The following is a 21272-nucleotide window of genomic DNA, read 5'->3' as shown; positions in this document are numbered from 1 at the left end:
AGAATAGTAGCGCACAGTAATTTACATGCCACCATACAAATGCCAAGAAATGTTAGCGCACAATGAACAACATGAAAAGCACTCAGGGAAAGAATCGCGCGTCTTGACGATTCAAATGCCACCATGCAAATGCCAAGAAATGGTAGCTCACAATGAATAACATGAAAAAACACTCAAGGAAAGAATCGCGCGTGTTGTCGATTCAAATGCCACCATGTAAATGCCAAAAAATGGTAGCGTACAATGAACAGCATGAATTACACACGAAAAGTGAATCGCCCGTTTCGCCGATTCGAATGCCACCATGTAAACGTCAAGAAAAGGTAGCGCGCGCGCAATGAACAACAAAGTTAAATGCTCATGAAACGAGTTGCACGTCTTGCCAACTCGTAAAATATCATGTAAATGTCAAGAAATATCAGCGCGCAATGAACAACAATGTAATAACGAAGTCAAATCTTTATGGAATAAATTGCGCGTTCTCCCTATTTGCAAACCACCATACAAATGTCAAAAAATGGCAGCACACAAGTAATCTGTTATTCATTTAAGAATTAAAATCAAGAATATGAAAATTCTCAATTACGGTGTTGGGAAATGTCCAAACACCGTCTTTCCGCCTGGAAACAGTGATCACCAATGAGAGATGAGTGCAGAAGACTGGAAAATCCAAATAGGCCGCCGGGACAGGAGCTCAGGAAGAAGCTGCTGCTCTGCACCGGGACCTCTGAATAGTGAGCACTGGAAGTTGGGCTGACTCTCTTTTATAGAGTCTTGGCCCAGCCTAGAACCATGCCCAGACATGTTGCAGGGAAAAGCTCTAGAAGGCCCTGGAAAGGGACCACACCCTAAAACACTCTGAATGTCTGCAGCAATACATTGCAAATGTACAGTATTTATAAGCACCTTAAAAATGAATCTTTTGGATGGAATTCTGCAATGCAAAAGGTTAAACAATAGCATATCATCACAATGCATAAATTACATTATCTTGCGAGTGTTGGGTTTTTGCATTCTAGATGCCCGTAGAGCGCGCACTGTCCTGGTGTTGACATAAATCAAACAAGACCAAAAAAAAAAAAATCCAACATACACAAGTCAAGCTATGAAGTTTTACAAGAATAAGAGTCTTACTCCATAGAAAACAATGGAAACATTGTTTTTACACAAAGTACCTGGTTTGTGTAAAAAATAAAGCCACATGAGCGAGTGTGTGTCGGAAAAGTCAGTAATGTGTTGATTCCTTACTCGCAACGAAGACCTTGTGTAGTTTCTTCAGGTAGGCGATGTGCGCTTTTAATCCCTCGCAAGAGAGCAATGTGTTGATTTCCGGACAGGGCACCTCGGATCCGCGACGATTACCAATGACTTTAACGCCCAGGGACGATGCATGTGAAATCCGGTCACACGGTGTTAGAACACCGCGCTGCATGGGGCTTGCATCATTATCAGCAGCTGCGATGCGTCGATCTCCCAGCCGCGATGCAGGTGACGTGTCAATTTTAGCCGCAAAGCAGGTGGCGCATTGTTTATCAGTCGTGTTGCAGATGGTGCATCGAAAATTTCCCTTCACAGCATTCTGTGCCTGGGTTTCAGCTCTTGTTCTGCCAACCACACCTTTCAAGGGCCCAGGGACTGGATAGGGCACCACTTGGCAGGACAGATGTCTTTGATGGTATTGAGACTTCAAAACAGGAGGCAAGCTCAGTCCAAACCCTTGGAGATTCTTCTCAAGAAGAAATGCACAAGAAAGTTCAGTCTTTGCCCCCTTTCACAGGCAAAAGCAGCAACTGCAGGATAGCCCAACAAAGCACAGTCACAGGCAGGGTCAGCACTTCGTCTCAGCTCTTCAGCTCTTCTCCTTGGCAGAGGTTCCTCTGGTTCCAAGAGTGATCTAAGAGTCTGGGGTTGTGGGTCATGTTAGACTTGACATCATTGGCATGGTCTCCCCTAACTTTTTGCCCCTACTTCCCAGGTCGTTTCTGTATGCCGGACTCTGTTTTTGCTGTTTTGTTTGCTCTGGACACTTTACCACTGCTGACCAGTGCTAAAGTGTAAGTGTTCCCTGTATAAATTGTATGTGTACATTGGCTATCCATGATTGGCATATTTGATTTACCAGTAAGCCCCTAGTAAAGTGCCGTAGAGGTGCCCAGGGCTTGTAAATCAAATGCTTCTAGTGGGCCTGCAGCACTGGTTGTGCCACCCACATTAGTAGCCCTGTAAACATGGCTCAGACATGCCACTGCAGTGTCTGTGAGTGCAGTTCTAAACTGTCACTTCAACTTGGCAAGTGTACCCACTTGCCAGGCCTGAACCTTCCCTTTTTATACATGTAAGGTACCCCTAAGGTAGGCCCTAGGTAGCCCCATGGGCAGGGTGCAGTGTATGTTAAAGGTGGGACATGTACTGACAGTGAAATATTGCCAAATTTGGTTTTCACTTTTGCAAGGCCTATCTCTCTCATAGGTCAACATGGGGGCTGCCTTTAAATATGATTAACGCGTAGATTCCGTCTGGAAGCAGACAGACATGTGGAGTTTTGGGTCTCTGAACTCACAATTTAAAAATACATCTTTTAGTGAAGTTGTTTTTTAGATTGTGTGTTTGAAAATGCCACTGTTAGAAAGTAGGTGTTTTATTGCTTAAACCATTCTATGGCTCTGCTTGTTTGTGGATTCCCTGTCTGGGTCAGTTTGACAGTTGAGCTGTTTGCACTTCTCCTCGAGACAGTGACACAAAGGGAGCTGGGGTGCAGCCTGCTTATCCCGATGGGCCATCTGCGCTTAGGGGAGGGGAGGGGAGGAGTGGGCACTTACACCTGAAAGGGCTGTGTCTGCCCTCTCACAATGTAGTCTGAGGCAAAAAGGAAATGGGAGACCACACCAAGGATGCCAGGTCTAACAGTTATTCACTGTTATTGTAATAAAAACATTGACGAAAACATAGGGGAGAGTTGCCCCTGTGTTTCCACCACTGATTTTGCTACCTCTGAGGCCTGGGGTCACAAATGCAGTGTCAGCAGTCACTAAGGGCAAGACAAGAGTTGCAGCTGCAACCCTGGGCAGTCCCTAAAATGACGTCCATGTTTTTTTCAATTCAATAATCTACTTAAATGCTCTATAGTAATCCGCTACCTGGCGAGATGGAATATGATGCCAATGATATGTCTACTGTTGGAAAGTGGATTATTAGTTAGAGCAGGTAGGTACCTACACTTAGTACTAAGTCACAATCTCACATTAGATCCAGTAAAGGTCTCAATAAATTAACCCTTGCTCAACCAGTGGAAGCTTGATCCACGAGAAGTTAGGCTTAAATTAGGAGACAAATGTGTAAAGCATTTAATATTAACAAAACAGTGAATAAGTAAAACACAACACGCATTAAAAATCTACCACCAATTTATAAAAATAGGATATATTTGTATCTTTAAAAGGACACCAAAATAACAAAAATCCAATGAAGGGAACAGGAGATATGAATTTTTAAAGATTAAACGTAAAAATGTGCTTTCTAGTGGCTAAAAGCATAAAGCGCTAACAGCGGACATCTGATCGTGCTTGACCAGAGCAATGTCAAACTCTGAGGCCGAGCGCGATGGAGCCAAGTCAGAATCACTGAGCAGTAGGCCTCGGTCAACATTTTACCGATGGACTTAGGGCCTGATTTAGAACTTGGTGGATGGAATACTCCATCACAAATGTGATCTAATAGGGTTGTAATAGGGCGGAAGGGAAATCCGTCACATTTGTGACAGAGTATCCCCCTCTGCCATGTTCTAGATCAGGTCCTTAGTTTTTTTCTGGGGCTTTTTCTCTCGTCTTTGATCAAAGCTCCTCTTCAGGCCGGCTTGCGAATCAACATCATGGGCTTGGCTCAGAATGATGTCACAGTCACCTCCTCGAAGTCTCGTTGACAGGAAAAGCTTCAGCAGAATGAACCTAAATTCAAGCAGGATTGCTGTTTAATGTCGCCAGCTTGACTCTCGTCCAAGTGTCGGCGCCTTATGGAGCTTTTTTACAAAGTTGCTCTAAATTTCTCCAGAAGTCTTTTTGGGGTCTTGCAGTGTCCACAAACTTGGTCCAAGGTTCCAGAAGCTCTGAGTTGGTCCTTGGGAGCTAGAACTAAAATTCCCAGAATGCACCTGGCCAGAATCATCAAAAGACCACTGGACACTGGTCAGCTGGGATTGCAGGACTTGATGCAGGGGAATCTTGGTAGTTCATTTGTACCTGTTGCTTACAGGGAGTCCACTCCTGGCTCTTCTGAAGTAAGACAAAGTCCTTTTAGTGGGGAAGCCTAGAGTGTGCAGCTGGTCCAGTCCTTGTGGGTGCAGTCCTAGTGGATGCAGACCAGGGGTTCAGCAGGGCAGTCCTTCTTCTTCTGATCTTCGTCCAGCTGGGATCTGAGGTCCATATTTATCCTTGCTCCTGGGTTAGCAAGCAGGGGGGAACCTCTGACTAAAGGGATGCAGGATACCACCATCTGGGGTGACCACTTCCTGTAAAGTGTGGCAAAAATCAACCCCAGAAAGTAACATTCTTCAAAATTCTAAGATAGAGAAAATCTTCTCTTGGAGGTTAGATCTGGCTGAGCCCACTCACTGGCGTGGCCACGTTTCCCTAAAACACACCTCCTTCAGCCCTTCTCCTAATCTAATTACTGGGGCTCCCACTGGCTGGGGAAGCAGGAACTGGGAGAGTCTGTTATTTGTCCTTAGAGGCGTTCCCTCCTTTGAAAACCAGTTTGGCTACCCTACTCCCCTCCTGCTTTGCCATCTGCTACAGCAGTTCTCCTCCCACCATATGCTTACTTTGATTCATCCCAGGCCACTTAACACCTCAATAAGGTAAACTGGCTCAAGCTGCCAGAGACTGACCAATCAGGAAAGGGCACTACAGGGCTGATTTTTATAACTTTCAGGAAGAGTTTTAAAACCGGTAATAGTTGTAATAAATCCAACATGGACAAGTGGTTGGATTTATTATAACTAATAATTTGATATAAAACATGGCATATTTTGCTCTTTCCTAGAGGAAATGAGACTTTATTATTTTAAAATAAAGACTCAGAATATTAGCCTACCACCAGCCCTGAGACTGGTTAGCAGTGCCCAGGGCACAGTCAGAGTCAGTAACAATCAGTATCATAAAATAATGAGGGTGGATCAGGGCAAAAAAGGATGACTTTCTCACATCTACGAAAGATCAAGAAATGGTATTTTCATCACAAAGTGTGACTTTAACTCTAAGTTTATTTGGAATACTGATGAATATATAATATACTATGTGTAATGTATGTTTGCTCTGAGCTTCAGAAGCAAGTGCGGCCATATTTCCAAGAACTAAACTTGGTGCTGAAATAGTGCATTATATTTTGCATGTTTTTGCAAATAGTTTACAAATACGGATTAAACAGAACAGACATACAAATGTACCTATATATGCAAAAATACCTATAATAAGTCTGCTGTTTCCACCTAGGTCTTCCAAGTGACATTCTCGTCAACAAAGGCAAAGCTCCAGTTGTCTGTCTCTTGGAGTCTCATGGTAGAAAACACCACATTATTCCCAGGTACCCATGTACATTTTTAAGTGACATATTCTCTAAATTACCCTCTCCCTATTAAATGATCCCAGGAATTGATTGTTAGAAAGAGGAGGCAAGAGTCAATGATTGATCAACTATTCTCCCCACTGACAATAGCATGCACCAAGAAACTGATGAAGGGAAGTCAAAACTACCTTCTATGTGACCCCTCCTATGTGGAAAAAAACGCCCTCACAAATTGTGGCATGCTTCATCATCAAGTTGTACACTCCTTGTATTGCCATGATCAGTGATGAAGTAATATTTTAAAGATCTCAGATATTAAAACAGGATTAACAGGGTTTTTTCAGGTTAAAACTATCTTGGGGATACCCAATTTCTCCTGATTCTTTATTGCTGGTTTCCCTAGAAAGGATTAGATACAATCTGATGGTCCATGTACTATTGTCCATCCTACCATCATACACCTTTTACACTTTTGTCCGGAATCTCCTGTGATTAGGAGTTAGAACGGAGGAATGAAGAGCATGTGCTCACCTCCTTTAGCCATACATTAAAAATTATATGTACCTGTTATGTTGATATCCATCCACATCACCCTCCAGCCATCCATCTTTTAAAAATATAAATCAAAATTATCTGGCATCTACCCCCATACCCGACCTCCCTTGGTAGCACGCTCTCCTGCCTGAAAATAAGTAATGCCTGAAAATAAGTAATACCTGGAATACTGCCATCGTCAGCCGAGGTTTGGCTTCCTTCCACTCTTGCTCATCAACCTGTGAACTTTCTCCCCACATCTGATTCGACTTCTCAGTGGGACCACTGAGAGCTGGTATTATGCTGCCAGCTGTTTTGAGTGACCTGCTCTCAGCGCACAGAGCAACTTCATGTAAGTTGCATGTCTGTGCAGACCTTGCTAGGGACAAACGAGTTCCTGGTTGCTTGTGTTCTGGTTCAGGGAGGAATTGACCTAACAATTCAAGTTGGACTGCTCCTACTGGAGTAGGGTCAAGGCTGATTTACATATGGCTGGGTCCAAACTCAGATGGTGTTGTGGGTAAGAAAAGAACAAGAAAAGGGAATTCTATCCTGAACGATTGCCAGTGGTAAGACTTATTGCAAGCATTTGTCTCATCATCTTTGGTGTGCTAGACATTAATTTCACAGCAGCAAGATTCCCAAATTGTTCATTTTTCAAAATCCGCCACTTTGCAGTCAGAAAAAGAAAAGCAAATACCAATTTTCATGTTAAAAGCATGAGCAAAAAGTTGTGAAAAGACCTCTGTCTTTGAACACACAGCAAATGTAACAAGATAAGAACACAATGTAAAAGCACCTTTTTTGCTGATTTACCTTCAGAACACCAGCAAAGTTGTTTTGGGGTGGCTGCTGCACCATCTGCACCCCTACTTTCATCACCTATTGAATAAAGTCTAGTGGAATATACAAATAAACAACATACCTATCATTTATCTTGCCCCTTAGGCACCAGGAGTTAAGACTTAACAATTTTTGAATGGGAAATGCAAACAAGTACCAGCCCTCAACATCATATCAATAAATGTGTGTCACAGGTCATTCACCGGTATCCTTTACAAGCCCTTGGCCAGCTGGACCCCTACTTTAGCTATCTCCCTGCTGCCCTGCTGACTGAGGCAAATAATCCCAACAATTAACATCCACGGTTTTCTCTTCTTCCCTCAATCTTTTAGGTTTCACTTTTTTTTATGGTCTGGCTTGAGGGTGCAGCTGTCACCAGATAATTATGTGAGCATCACTAGAGAGGGGATTTGGCTATGTTGACATGCTGAGAGCTAAAAGTATGTTTTGTTTGGATGGAAGTTGTGCGCTTCCACTGAAAAAGTGCTTGCCCTTCACACAGCTGTGATCATTTTGTTTATTTATCCATCTCCCTGAAATTGAACATACAGGGACACACACATGACATTGTAATGCTGTAAAAGTGTCTTGGATAACTAGATAATTTATAGTGTTTGTCTTTCTTTAGCAGAAGCACAGGTGGGAGGAGGGCAGTCATTACTCTACATGGATTTTAGATCTGGCTTGAGAGAGCAACTGTCACCTGACCTTTTAACCTATACCAATGATATTCTACACAAACATATTCATTCCCATTCTACTTACGGTAATGCTTCTCATTGCCATATTATACAACAAAGAGGGAGGTCAAAGGTTTGTTACAGGAGGGCTCATCCTCCTATTTGCCAAAGTTTCTAAAGCAAAGGAGCCCAACTGTTATTTGCAAAAACAAAAGTTTTACTTATAAAGAAAAAACATAAGTCCCCTACAGGTAAATAAAGCACTTCGCTTTATTTGAGAAAAACCCTCACTCACAGAGTAACTGGCATGCTTCATCATAGTGTTTCTTCTTGTTCCTTTACGAAACAGGCATGCTGCTACCAATGAGAGACACTGGAGCACTGGACCTTTGTTATCAAATTATGTTTATATTGAATTAAATGAGAGGGATTTTCTTTTTTCACAAATAACAGTTGGGCTCCTTTGTTTTGGAAACGTAAATTATCATACAACATTCCTTTAAGACCAGATCTTGGCATTGCCAATGCTTGTCAAGTGTTATCATCAACAGAATAGCAACTGATTTTTATAACTGTAATTTACTCGTATTTGTCACTGTAGTCTTAAGGCTGTCTGTTACGTAGACCAGCCTCATTTTGTGATGCGTGTGTTAAATTTTCTCTGTTGTTTTATGCTCTCCCGCAGTGCATCTCCCGTGAATACGCGGGCAGGCTGTTGATAGCTGTAATATTCCATACTGCAGTCGAATTGCTACGGCAAGCACAACAGAAAGTGCCTTGTCATATTACGGGATAAACCACGTTTTAATTCAGTAATGGATCAAATGGTTATCCCTCCATTAAAAGCAGAGAAATCTATAATGGAAAACATGCAGACCTTATAAAATGTTAAATCGCATGAGATGTCAAAATATTTCTGTGAACAGTGATTTTCTCCATATGTGACTGTTTTTTTCATTTTCACCACAATATGCGCAGCTCCTCAGAGCGTTTAAATGAGCCAGAAGCCCCGTTTTATTGATTTCACAGTGCTGCAATTTTCCCTGCCTGTCCTTGAAGGAAACCCCATTTCTGCAGTTGACCCTGTGGAGCGCCAAGAGCAAGGAGCGCGTTGTCAGCCTCGCTGCTATTTTTAGATTTTTGCCCTGCTTCCTTGGGCTATGCAATCTATTTTTGTAACATCTCACAGACACATAAACCATCTATCACTGGACAAAAGGGGATGCGATAGCAGCGCTTTCTTTGTTCACATTTTTTAACAATAAAAGATATAACTGCCACTGGATCGGCAGGTAGCCGTAAACACGTCTTGGAAACGCCCATTAGATGCAGGAATAAACGGCGGAACGTTCGATTTCGAATAATGCGTAGCCCGTAGTCATACCCCTGTAGTAATTTCGGTGATGGTATGAACCACAAATTCTTCACTGCTGCATGAACACGATATGCTGTGCACATTTATTAGATCGTTCCCAGAGTGACTGACAATCAAATGAAGCATTGCAGCAGCCCATTAATCTCAAGAAATGTACATAGGTGTCTACCCTGTCCTCCACAAAATTTCATGAATTAGCAAGTGTCAGGGGTAGAATGGAAAAAAATACTATGAAATGTGAGCAGGTGCCTGGGGTGGGATCGAAAAAATAATAAGAATCGTGTTTGAAACATTTTGTGTGTGCTGTTCAAGATGAGTCTTTTGCAACTTCTTCGCGGTCAAGCTTCTCTTCTCTTTAAGACTGCGTACAAAGCTTCTGGGTCTGGTAGTAAACTGGTGGAATAAGTATGGTTAAAAATTGCATTACACAGAAGTAAATATGAGGGATGTATTAAACATTTTATACCATTACATTTAAACTAATTGAAGTCAACGTTCGCCTTTTTTACTAAACACATCAGAGAGTGATAGAAATAAATATAACAACAAAATCCAAACATAACCACATTAAAATTATTATGGAATTCACTGACCAAACCAACCAACTAGACAAACCTCTGGGAGACACGCAGCTTTATTGGAAATCAGGCACATAAAGCACCCAATTGTCATCCGCAGTTCAGAGCTCCCACGCTTAAATGTGGCTTCCTCACTCTGTAGCATTCAGAGAAGAGAAGTCACAAGCTCAACACCCATATACTGTGTCAAACATTTTAGGTAGTCATAAAACACCTTCATGCTGCCCTCGTGGCTAAGAAATGTAAAGATACAGCACATTATCTACCGCGCATACCAGAACATTTACCCTAAGAGAAGTGGAGGCTGAAGTGAGCGAAAGTAAAAAGAAGCCATACACCAGCTATCAAAGCACCCCACCACCATTGCTGAGAGACGGTTCTCATCTTGCATACCAATAGCCTACACTATGGAGTACTTAAAAGTGTTAATATAATATCCCCATCAAACACACAAAATATGAATGGAAGGAATACTGTGAAATAGTCTGACAACTGGCCTTTGTTCGGGTTAGCATCGCAAACCATTTTTTGCCAACTATGCCACCTCAGATTCAACCAAGCCATATGGAAGTCAGCCTTGTGCCTGCTCCAACAGATCAGTCCAACATGAGTTGGCAAGCCAAGTCCTCACTGCACTGCAACACATGTATCCCAAGAACGGTTTCGACCTAGCCAGGTCTCTACAGCCTGTTGCAGCTTGCTTCCAATGGCACACTGAGCAGGGATCAGGTCTGGGCCTACCCTTAGCCACTTGGGGCATTACATCATACACACAAAAAATGCTATGAAATAGACTAACCACTGTGAATCGCTCAGGGTAGAAGTCCAACCCACACTCAAAAACACAAAAAGTGGTGAAGGAAATGCTCAAAAATACTGCTTGCAAACATTGGCAATCACTCAGGATACGATTCCAAAATGAACCCACAGTATTTTGTCCACTGTGCTACCTCTGATTAGAGTCAGCCATGTGAAAATCAGCCTTGGTCCTGTTCCAATAGGAGCAGTCAAACCCAAACATCCAAGCCCAAGAGCAGATTCTCCTCATAGACATAATATTCCCAACCAATGGCTGTCATGAAGCACATCTGCTGGTAGGATTCACCACCTAAAGCTATGCAGGTGTGAAGAGTGTTACTTCAAATCCACTGATTCTGAGTGATTCTCAGAGACGAAAATGCTCAAAGTCTTCCCTGAATTTTGGCACTGTCTGTTGTGTGATCTTGTGTGTGTAGAGATTCCGCAATGACCAACTACACCTCACCAGACCCTAAACTCTCATATTAGTTATAAGTGGCTTTGGCTGTCTCGGATTATTGGGTATAGCTTCAGTTTTTCTAGGGAATCATATTACAGTGTTGCTGCTGATTGCTAGGTACACATTTGCCCATGTGCAAAGAACAGTTTTTTCCTTTGGAATTTGTTGGAGGACATTTGGAAACACAGTAAATAATTTTGAAAGCCACGCTGTACGGTGAAACAAACTTTGTACTACTTTGAATATTTAACTTTGAGCATTGCTAAATACTGTAGAGTTTGTTGTGGATTAGATGTACAGCTTGATCCTGTGACAGAACAGGAGAATTCTCTGACCAAATCAATATTATCAATGATATACATATATTACTATACATAGGTATTCATTGTCCCCGTAAGGAATGTAACAATTGCTAAAATATGAACATCAGAATATTAATGCCTACAAATTACCATTTGTTCTGGCACAAGAATAAAGTAGGAACTAAACTGATCTTCTGCAAAGGATGCATAGTGAAGAAGCTTGAGGTAGTTATCTCACTAATAGGGGGAAGTGTTCATGAACACTTTCAATGATGCTACCAAAGAGAGGTTGAAGAAAGTGGTATCTAGTCTGATAACCTAGAATCCTAGATTTTTGAGTTTGAGGTCTGCCGGGAGTACCATTGATCAAGTAAAAGTGTCCCTAACAGGATGCATTCATACATTGTCCTTACATAAGTTAGAATCTATGTCCTGTATCTATGTATGTTATTAGCTAAGGAGCCTGGGGGATTAAGGTACTCCTCATGGATGAAGAGCTGGTCACTCATCTAAAGTAAGTGTATGGTATGTCAGTAGCTCTCATTGATGTCAGGATATCAGAGCCATCATTGGCTTAGATAAGAGGAGCTTAATGGGGGTTGATTCAATGCTATAGCACTCAGATAATTAATCCACTTGGATTTAAAAATGGAGATTTGTGCTGAATATATGATCAAACCGAGATGAGCAAATGTTGCTATGCCAATTTATTGATTTAAAGAACCAACATTGAGGTAAAACAGGTGTGTTTGGTGGTGTTAAATTAAACGTTCCAACCTTTGACATAGAAAATATGAGTTAGAATCATGCTTGGGGCTTTTCACTAGCTAAGCAGATTATTATTTTTCATTTTTCTTTGTTATTATTGCACAATACGACACAATTTGGTGTCTATTTTGACTATTTTTAATAAAAGAAAATGATGTGGTTATTTAAAAAATATCTTTCTGATAAAAGGGATTTCTATTGAACTGTGTTACCTACTTTAGCGTTATAAATTAATGATGCTATATTTTTTTTTACCTGGTAACAAAACTGGGCTTCTGGAAATGTACAAGTTGTAAAGCCTGCAAAATCAGAATAAGTAAAATAAGTAAACAGGAGTACCTCACAGGCAAAGGATAATATAAACTCATTAAACACCACATTACATGTGGAAGGTGCTTCACCATCTGCGTAATTGAATGTCCCTGTGGATTTAAATATATTGGAAGCACGTGTGTGAGACAAAAAAAGGATTTTGAAAAACATCCGGGCAACCATTAATCTCGATAGGAGCTATGGTCTGTCCAAACACACGGAATTGGCATAGAACAGTAACTGGCAGCAACTCAAGTACTATGCCATTGACCATGTACCCAAAATGAAGCGTGAGGGTGATAGAGAAAACAATTCTATGCCAGAGAGAGTCTAGACACATTATGGAGATACGTTCTTTTGCTCTTAGAGGTTTGAACCTGAACAAAGAATTACATGTTCATTTATAAAGGGTACATATGCACAATTGGAGGCATAAGAATTGCTGCAAAGTCATAATTTGCCCTGTTCACCCCCATTTTTTTGCTGACTGGTATTGGTGGTAAGTGACTCTGACTGTGCACTGGGCATTGCTAGCCAGTCCCAGGTCAGTGCCATGTTAAAGCACACACATGTAGTAGAGTACACTAGGTATTAGGGTACCCTTACAATTAGGCTGACATACCCTGTAAGTCCCTAGTAGCAAACAGGGCTAGGGCCTATAACCTGCCTACTTGTCCATAGTATAAAAAAGGGCAAGGAGATTAGACTCCCAACAGAATTTCTGCACTTGCGTGTGTGCACTGCCTTGCAGCCTTTCTTTAAAAGTCAAATTCATGCACGGCGGCCCCTATAAGTTCATAGTAGATAATAGGGCATGAAAGATAGAGGCCCAGCAGATTTGCTGCCCTTTGCATGTGGGCACTCCTGGACGTTTTCTGTCATTCTAAATGCAGACTGCATTTAAATGGAAATGGTGTCCCAATTCGACTTTGGTGCTATGAGCACTTTGAAAGTGATAATCTACATTATTTTTACCAACCAGGTATCCCAGGGTCTTTCCTAGGGGTTCCATGGGTGGGGGGGTCATGTAACTACTAGCAGGGTCCTTATAAAAGATGTTTTATAAATCCTGTTGAGGGAAAACTGCTCATTTCACTTTCCTCTCAGTGTAGTTACTGGGCTCCATATGCTAACATTGCACTATTGTATTTGATTGTAAATGCTGTTAGGAAAGGCATGTACATGTCATTCCAGGACTTAAAATATTTGTTTTGATAAATCCAGCAATTTGTCATTAATTTATCATAGCTCATACAGAAAAGCAGTTATGAGTCTTTTCTTTCTGTAAGCCAAAATCCAGCCTTCTGGAGGTCCCCCCTGATTGGTCAGTGCTAAAAGGATTAGAAAGTCTGCTTTGATTAGAGAATAAGTGGCTGTCCAGGGGAGAAGCTATCAGCTAAAGAGAGCTCTGCAGCTGCACACGAATGCCAGAGCCCAGGAAGGGGTAATAAACCATCAAGCTTCAAAGGAGAACAGGACAGGCAGGGTATACCAGGCAATCTACCCCCACATCCTGTGCCCCTCAGCCAGATACCAGGCTTAAGGAAAGAATTTGCAGATGTCAGGAGGAGGAGAGCTATGGAAATGAGCCTCACCAGGAGTTGGTTTAGCTAGCTCTGACTGCTCTGCTGACATTTCAGCAAACATGGATTTTGGAAGACTGGTGCTTTCTGAGACAGGAATATGCCACACTTTGGAGGAAGTGGTCATGCACATGAGTGTCACCCTGCATTCTATTGGCCAGGGGTGCCCTTCTTCCTGATGCCCAAGAGCTGTGAATAAATATGTGAGAGCTGCATAGCCTCTCAGTTCTGCTGCCTGAAACTACAAGAGAAGGAAGGACTGTCCTGATGGAATCTGGATCTGCACACTTGTCCGGCACTTCTGACTGAACTGCGCCTACTGCACAATCTGGTACTACAGCCCTGGGGACTGTGCCTTGATTCAAGAAGGACTGAAGAGTGGACTCCCTGCAGGTACAGGTTAACAGAGCTTCACCTGCATCATCTCCAGGAAGAGTCCCCAGCCTGGAGTGCATCCAGGGGACCTTTAATGATTTGGCCAGGTGCATTGTGGGAATTTTGTTCCCAACCTTCCAAGGACCATCTAGGAGATCCAGACCCTTGGGATTGTGCTTTGGACCATTTAAACTTGCAAGGGGGACTTCAGGAAACATCTCTTGAAGTTTGGAGAATTTTGGTAAAAAAACTCCAGGAGATGACTTACTCGACCCAGGAAGCCAAGCTGGCGAACACTCACCGAATCCAGCCTGGATTTCAAGTTCATCCTGCTGCAAAGCTCCAGAAGTATGACTTCCAGGATTTGACCGTGAACTCTCTAAAAATCGAGCCCACGAACCGTCACCGAATGTGGTCTGGTGAAGAGCATTGAGAGCCCTAGGAAGAAAAAGCTCCAGAAAAGTTTTTAAATGTGAAGGTAACATTTTGACCAAGGTTTTTGTGTTTCTAAGCACTAGAAAGTGTTTATTTTAAAAAAAATCATATCTCCGATTTCCTACATTGGATTTTTGTTGTTTTGGTGCCAATTCACTCATACAAATATAACCTATTTTTATAAATGTTTGTGGGATTTTTATTGTGTGCTGTGTCTTAATTATTTACTGTATTGGTGTTTTTGAATGCTTTACACTCTTGTCTCCTAAGTTAGGCCTGCCTGCTTGATTATAGCTACCAAGGGTCGAGCAAGGGTCTGTTTACTGAGACCTTTACTGACCCTATATTGTGTGAGTGGCCTAATGGCTAGTGGTAGGTGCATACTTCCCACCACCAATAACCCACTTTTCAACAAGAATCAATGGGTTATTATGTTCAATTGTAACCAGCAAGGAAGGATTGTAGTTATGGATAACAACAATCTCAACTGGCATGGGGGAGTAGAGCTGAGAGAGGGACAATTTGTCCACTCTGTTTAGTCAGACTTGTTGCTTAGTACTGATGTCTTCGGGGAACGTAGACAATCACAACTGGTGTGGTGGAGTAGAGCCACTAGGGTGGGGAGAGGTAGTCAAGGATGAATCATGACAGGATAAGTGTGTGAGACCACCTATTCCATTAAGGAACGCCCCACTTTTGGACAAACACCACGTTCCCCGAAGACATCAGTAATCGACAACGAGTCCCACTAATCAGCGTGGACAAATTGTACCTCTCTCAGCTCTACTCCACCACATCAGTTGTGATTGTTGATTTTTCTAGGCAGGTCATGTGGTGTAGAGGTTTCCCTCTCATTCTCTCTCTGTGGTCTATAGTTATTGATAACAACTCATGAAGGAAAAAAGTTTGTTTCAGTATGTGGGCAAATGGGGGAGTTCACGAAATGCTTTTGAAGGATTAGTCATCATGTGACGGTGATAGTCATAATTCACAAGTGGGGCTACTGTGAACATTGCATATGAAATAGAGATATGGATAAACAGCATAGCAGAAGAAAATCTTTTAACCCCTTCGCTGCCAGGCCTTTTCCCCCTTAGGTGGCAGGCTTTTTTTTGGCTTTTTGGGGCAGTTCTCGCATAGGCCCTCATAACGTTTTGTCCACATAAGCTACCCACACCAAATTTGTGTCCTTTTTTCCAATATCCTAGGGATTCTAGAGGTACCCAGAGTTTGTGGGTTCCCCTGAAGGAGACAAAACAAAAGGGAAGAAAGGGCTGCAGAAAATGGTTTGTGTTTTTTTACCCTGAATATGTCATCAACAAAGGGTTTGCAGTGCTAAAATCACATCTTCCCAGCTTTCAGGAACAGGCAGACTTGAATCAGAAAACCCCATTTTTCAGCACAATTTTGTCATTTTACTGGGACATACGCCATTTTTACTATTTTTTGTGCTTTCAGCCTCCTTCCAGTTAATGACAGACATGGGTGTGAAATCAATGGTGGATCCCGGACAGCTAAACATTTCTAAAAAGTAGACAAAATTCTGAATTCAGCAATGGGTCATTTGTGTAGATCCTACAAGGGTTTCCTACAGAAAATAAGAGCTGAAATGAAAAAATATTGAAATTGAGGTGACAAAAACAGCCACTTTTCTCCAAGATTTACTCTGTAACTTTTTCCTGCGATGTCATATTTTTTAAAGCAAGATACCGTTATATCTGCTGGACTCTTCTGGTTGTGGGATATATAGTGCTTGTAGGTTTATCAAGAACCCTAGGTACCCATAGCCAATAAATGAGCTGGACCTTGCAATGGGTTTTCATTCTATGCCGAGTATACAGCAATTTATTTGCTGAAATATAAAGAGTGAAAAACAGGTATCAAGAAAACCTTTGTATTTCCAAAATGGGCACAAGATAAGGTGTTGAGAAGCAGTGGTTATTTGCATATCTCTGAATTACGGGGTGCCCATAGTAGCATGTGAAATACAGGGCATTTCTCAAATAGATGTCTTTTTTACACAGTGTCTTACATTTGGAACGAAAAAATGTAGAGAAAGACAAGGGGCAACTACTTGTTTTGCTATCGTGTGTTCCCCCAAGTCTCCCGATAAAAATGGTACCTCACTTGCGTGGGTAGGCCTAATGCTCGCGACAGGAAATGCAACATGGACACATCACATTTTTACATTGAAATCTGATGTGTTTTTTGCAAAGGGCCTAGCTGTAGATATTGGCCTCTAGCTCAGCCGGCACCTAGGGAAACCTAGCAAACCTGCACATTTTTGAAAAACTAGATGCCTAGGGGAATCCAAGATGAGGAAACTTGTGGGGCTCTCACTGGGATCTGTTACCCAGAATCCTTTGCAAACCTCAAAATGGGACCCAAAAAACACTTTCTCCTCATATTTCGGTGACAGAAAGTTCTGGTATGTAAAAGAAACCACAAATTTCCTTCAACCCAGTGTTCCTCCTACTCTCCAGATACAAATGGTACCTCACTTGTGTGGGTAGGCCTAGCCCCCGCGACAGGAAAAGCCCCAAAACATAACGTAGACATATCACATTTTCCCAAAGAAAACAGAGCTGTTTTTTGCAAATTGCCTAGCTGTGGATTTTGGCCTCTAGCTCAGCTGGCACATAGGGAAACCTAGCAAACCTGCACATTTTTGAAAACTAGACACCTAGGGGAATCCAAGATGGAGCGACTTGTGGGGCTCTCACTAGGTTCTGTTACCCAGAATCCTTTGCAAACCTCAAAATTTGACCAAAAAAACACCTTTTCCTCACATTTCGGTGAGAGAAAGTTCTGGAATCTGAGAGGAGCCACACATTTCCTTACACCCAGCATTCCCCCAAGGCTCCCAATAAAAATAGTACCTCAATTCTGTGGGTAGGCCTAGTGCCCACGACAGGAAATGCCCCAAAACACAACGTGGACATATCACATTTTCCCAAAGAAAACAGAGCTGTTTTTTGCAAAGTGCCTAGCTGTAGATTTTGGCCTCCAGCTCACCCATCACCCAGGGAAACCTAGCAAACCTGCGCATTTTTTTAAACTAGACACCATGGGGAATCCAAGATGGGGTGACTTGTGGGGCTCTCACCAGGTTCTGTTGCCCAGAATCCTTTGCAAACCTCAAAATTTTGCCAAAAAAACACTTTTTCCTCTCATTTCGGTGACCGAAAGTTGGGGAATCTGAGAGAAGCCACAACTCTCCTTCTACCCAGAGTACCCCAAAGTCTCCCGATAAAAATGGTACCTCAATTGTGTGGTAGACCTAGCCCCGCGACAGGAAATGCTCAGCCGGCCCCTAGGGAAACCTAGCAAACCTATGCATTTATGAAAACTAGACACCTGCGGGAGTCCAAGATGGGGAGACTTGTGGGGCTCTCACCAGGTTCTGTTACCCAGAATCTTTTGCAAACCTCAAAATTTAGCCAAAAAAACACCTTTTCCTCTCATTTCGGTGATAGAAAGTTCAGGAATCTGAGAGGAACCACAAATTTCCTCCAACCCAGTGTTCCCCCTAGTCTCTAGATAAAAATAGTACCTCACTTGTGTGGGTAGGCCTAGTGCTCCCGAAAGGAAATGCCCCAAAACACTATCTGGACACATCAAAATTATCAAATACAAAACTAGCTGTTTTTGCGGGGGGCGCAACTGCGTTTTTGGTCCTGGGCTCAGTAGCCATCTAGGGAAACCTACCAAACCCAGACATTTCTGTAAACTAGACACCCGAGGGAGTCCAGGGAGGTGTGACTTGCGTGGATCCCCCAATGCTTTCTTACCCAGAATCCTCAGCAAACCTCAAATTTAGCTAAAAAATCAAAATGTTCCCACATTTCTGTGGGATCACTGCACCGGGACAAATTTCCTACCACCCGAAGTTCCCCTTAGTCTCCCGGTAAAAATGATACCTCACTTGTGTAGGTGGGCCAAGTGCCTGTGACAGGGTAGAGCCAAAAACATGTCGAAATTGAGGGTAGAACCAAAGCGGGTCCAAAAGGGCAGTTTGAAAAAAAACATGCAGCAGAATTTTTATCGGTATAGATGAGACAATGTTGGGTGGTAGGAATTTTGTAGATTCCTGCAGATTCCAGAAGGTTCCATCACAAAAATGGGGAAAAATGTGTGATTTCCAGCACAGTTGGAGGTTTGCTGGGCATTGTGGGTAAGAAAATGGTGTGGGTGCATGTGAAGCACACCACCCTGGAATCAACCAGATGTTTAGTTTTCAGAAGTGTCTAGGTCTTGTGGTTTTTCTACATGGCAGCGTCCCAAAGTAAAAAAAAGTGCAGCCCTCACCATTCTAAGTAGGACGATTTTGAGAGTTGCCAAGCTCTCATGGCCCAAATGTAAAACCAAAACCCCAAATAATCAAATTTCCTCTTGCTTGCCGTGGGATAAGATGTTTTAGTGTGCGTGGGAGAGCTGAAAGACTGTTACCCCCTTCATTTGGGGTGGGGCATAACCAGGCCCATACTGGTTGGTAGCCACCAACCCACAATTTGTTTTTTAATTCCCTGGCATCTAATAGACTTTCTGCTCCCCCGGGGTGTGGATCTGGGGTAATTGCCCAATCTGCCCACTGGTGGGCAAAACAGCTTTGGCCCCATTTATTTGGGGGGGGTGTTGGCCATATCCCCACCCTCTTATTTAAAAAAAGAATCTTCCCTGGTCTCTGGTGGGCTCTCTGCCCCCCTTGGGGGCAGATGGGCCTTTCCAAAAATAGGCTTATCTGCCCCAGAGGGGGGCAGATATGGCCAACAGTAATGTGCCCCCATGGGGAGCGACCCTTGCCCAAGGGGCTGCACCCCCAAACAAAACACACACATTTTCACACACCAATCCCTGGTGTCTAGTGGGCATTTCTGCTGCCCGATCGCATCACTATCGGGCAGCTGAAATGCTTGGAGAGACATGAAAGGAAAGGAAAGGTCTTTCCTTTCCTTTCACGTCTCTTCCGTCCCACCTTCCGGTGGGAAGAGAAATGCTTTTGCATTTCTCTTCCGGGATGCTTCCAGCGCGATCCGAGGTGACCGCTGATGAGGTCAGCGTGGGATTTGTGTGGTTACGTCATCAGGCATCACTGGGGGGATTCGGGGAATCGGGGTTGGAAGGGGAAGCAATTCCCCTTCCATCCCTGACTGGGGTGTGTGGAAGGAGGCCAACGGGGGAGAGCTGGGGCTCCCCCCATGGGCTGGGTGCAGGACGAGCTGGTCTCAACCCAGGCACACTGGAACCATGTGCCAGGACGAGACCAGCTTGCCAGCGGCACCGAGTGGGTTAAAATAGTTTTGGCTTATCTCAGTTTCAATTCACATTTGTATGAAATGCATTGGTTTTTTTTAGAGTCACAAGAGTTCATATAAATGATCATGTGACAGGTACACTAATCTTAAATGCTGTCAATTTGAAGCAGAGGCATTAAAATGCGTAATTGGGGCACTGGAGCCCATTATTTTGTTAGTTCAATTACATTGATGAATTGTCCTTTTCTTTTTCTTAAATACATGCATTTAGCAGTTAATGTATATACGAGCAGGGGAAGCGTTTCTCTAGGTAGTGAGGCTGTATGTAATTGGGGACATCTGTCACAATGGGGTAGATACCGTTTAGAATGTTATCAAGTCACAACTAAGTAGCAGTGTGGACACTGGAGCTCATTTACAGGAAGGAGGGATGTAGCATTCATTTTAGAATTCACTTCATCATTTCATGATTAGATTGTCCTGTGATGATGCCTAAACAAAGTTTAATGAGGAGATTTATGATGTATTGAATTCTGCCATATCCTCACTACTGATACCAGCATGCAAGAGGAAAGTAATGAGCAAGGCTGGCGAGTGTCTCGGCTGAGATATTGCAGCAGTAGAATAACAGGATGAGCGGCAGAAAATACACATAAATAAGAATCTACACACACACAGAGTTACTTGACCCCTTGACACTGCAGATAATGAAGCACAGCAGCATTGTGAACACTTGAAATGAAAAACAATTAGCAACATTCACCAGACAGGTTTGCTTTCAACTTTCTATACTAGAATGCAATGCATTGGTATACTTGACTAGAGCATTATGCTGAACAAATGTTAAGCTGATAACTATGTACAAAGGCATTCTGCCATTGTGAGCAAAGAATGTTGCCATCTAGTTTGAACTCATGCACAGGAGGGTGTATTTTGTTTTATCACAGGTGTTTTAAGTAGGGGTGGGCGGAGCTCACGGAACTCTACTTCGCTGCATTCCATGGAGTTGGAAAACAACTCTGTGGAATTCAGCGGAGTTCCGCAGGCAGGGAGTGCTGCCTGCCCTTGCCTGAATGTTCCTGATCTCTAAAGCACTAAGAAGGGTTGGCCCTTCTTAGCGCTTCTGAGGTCAGGGAGAATTCAGGCAAGGACAGGTGGCAGCAAAAGCTGCTGTATTCAGTCCTCTTGTGCCCCAGACTGCCCTGTGTGCAGCTAGTGCACACGGGGCAGGCCGGTGAACAAGAGGCCTGAAACAGCAGCTTTTGCTGCCCACAGACCTGGCTTGAATTCAGGCCAGTGTAGTTTCAGGCCTCTTGTGCCCCAGTGTGCACAGCAAAGTAACAAAAATGAAGGCTTACCTGGGTTCACCCAGGGGTTCCTCGTTGCCAGGGGACTGGCTCTCGGCCTCCCTCTGT

This window comes from Pleurodeles waltl, chromosome 4_1 (genome assembly GCF_031143425.1).
Source record: "Pleurodeles waltl isolate 20211129_DDA chromosome 4_1, aPleWal1.hap1.20221129, whole genome shotgun sequence".
Classification (NCBI taxonomy): domain Eukaryota; kingdom Metazoa; phylum Chordata; class Amphibia; order Caudata; family Salamandridae; genus Pleurodeles; species Pleurodeles waltl.
The sequence above is the reverse complement of the archived record's forward strand: the minus strand, read 5'-3'. Positions refer to the sequence as shown.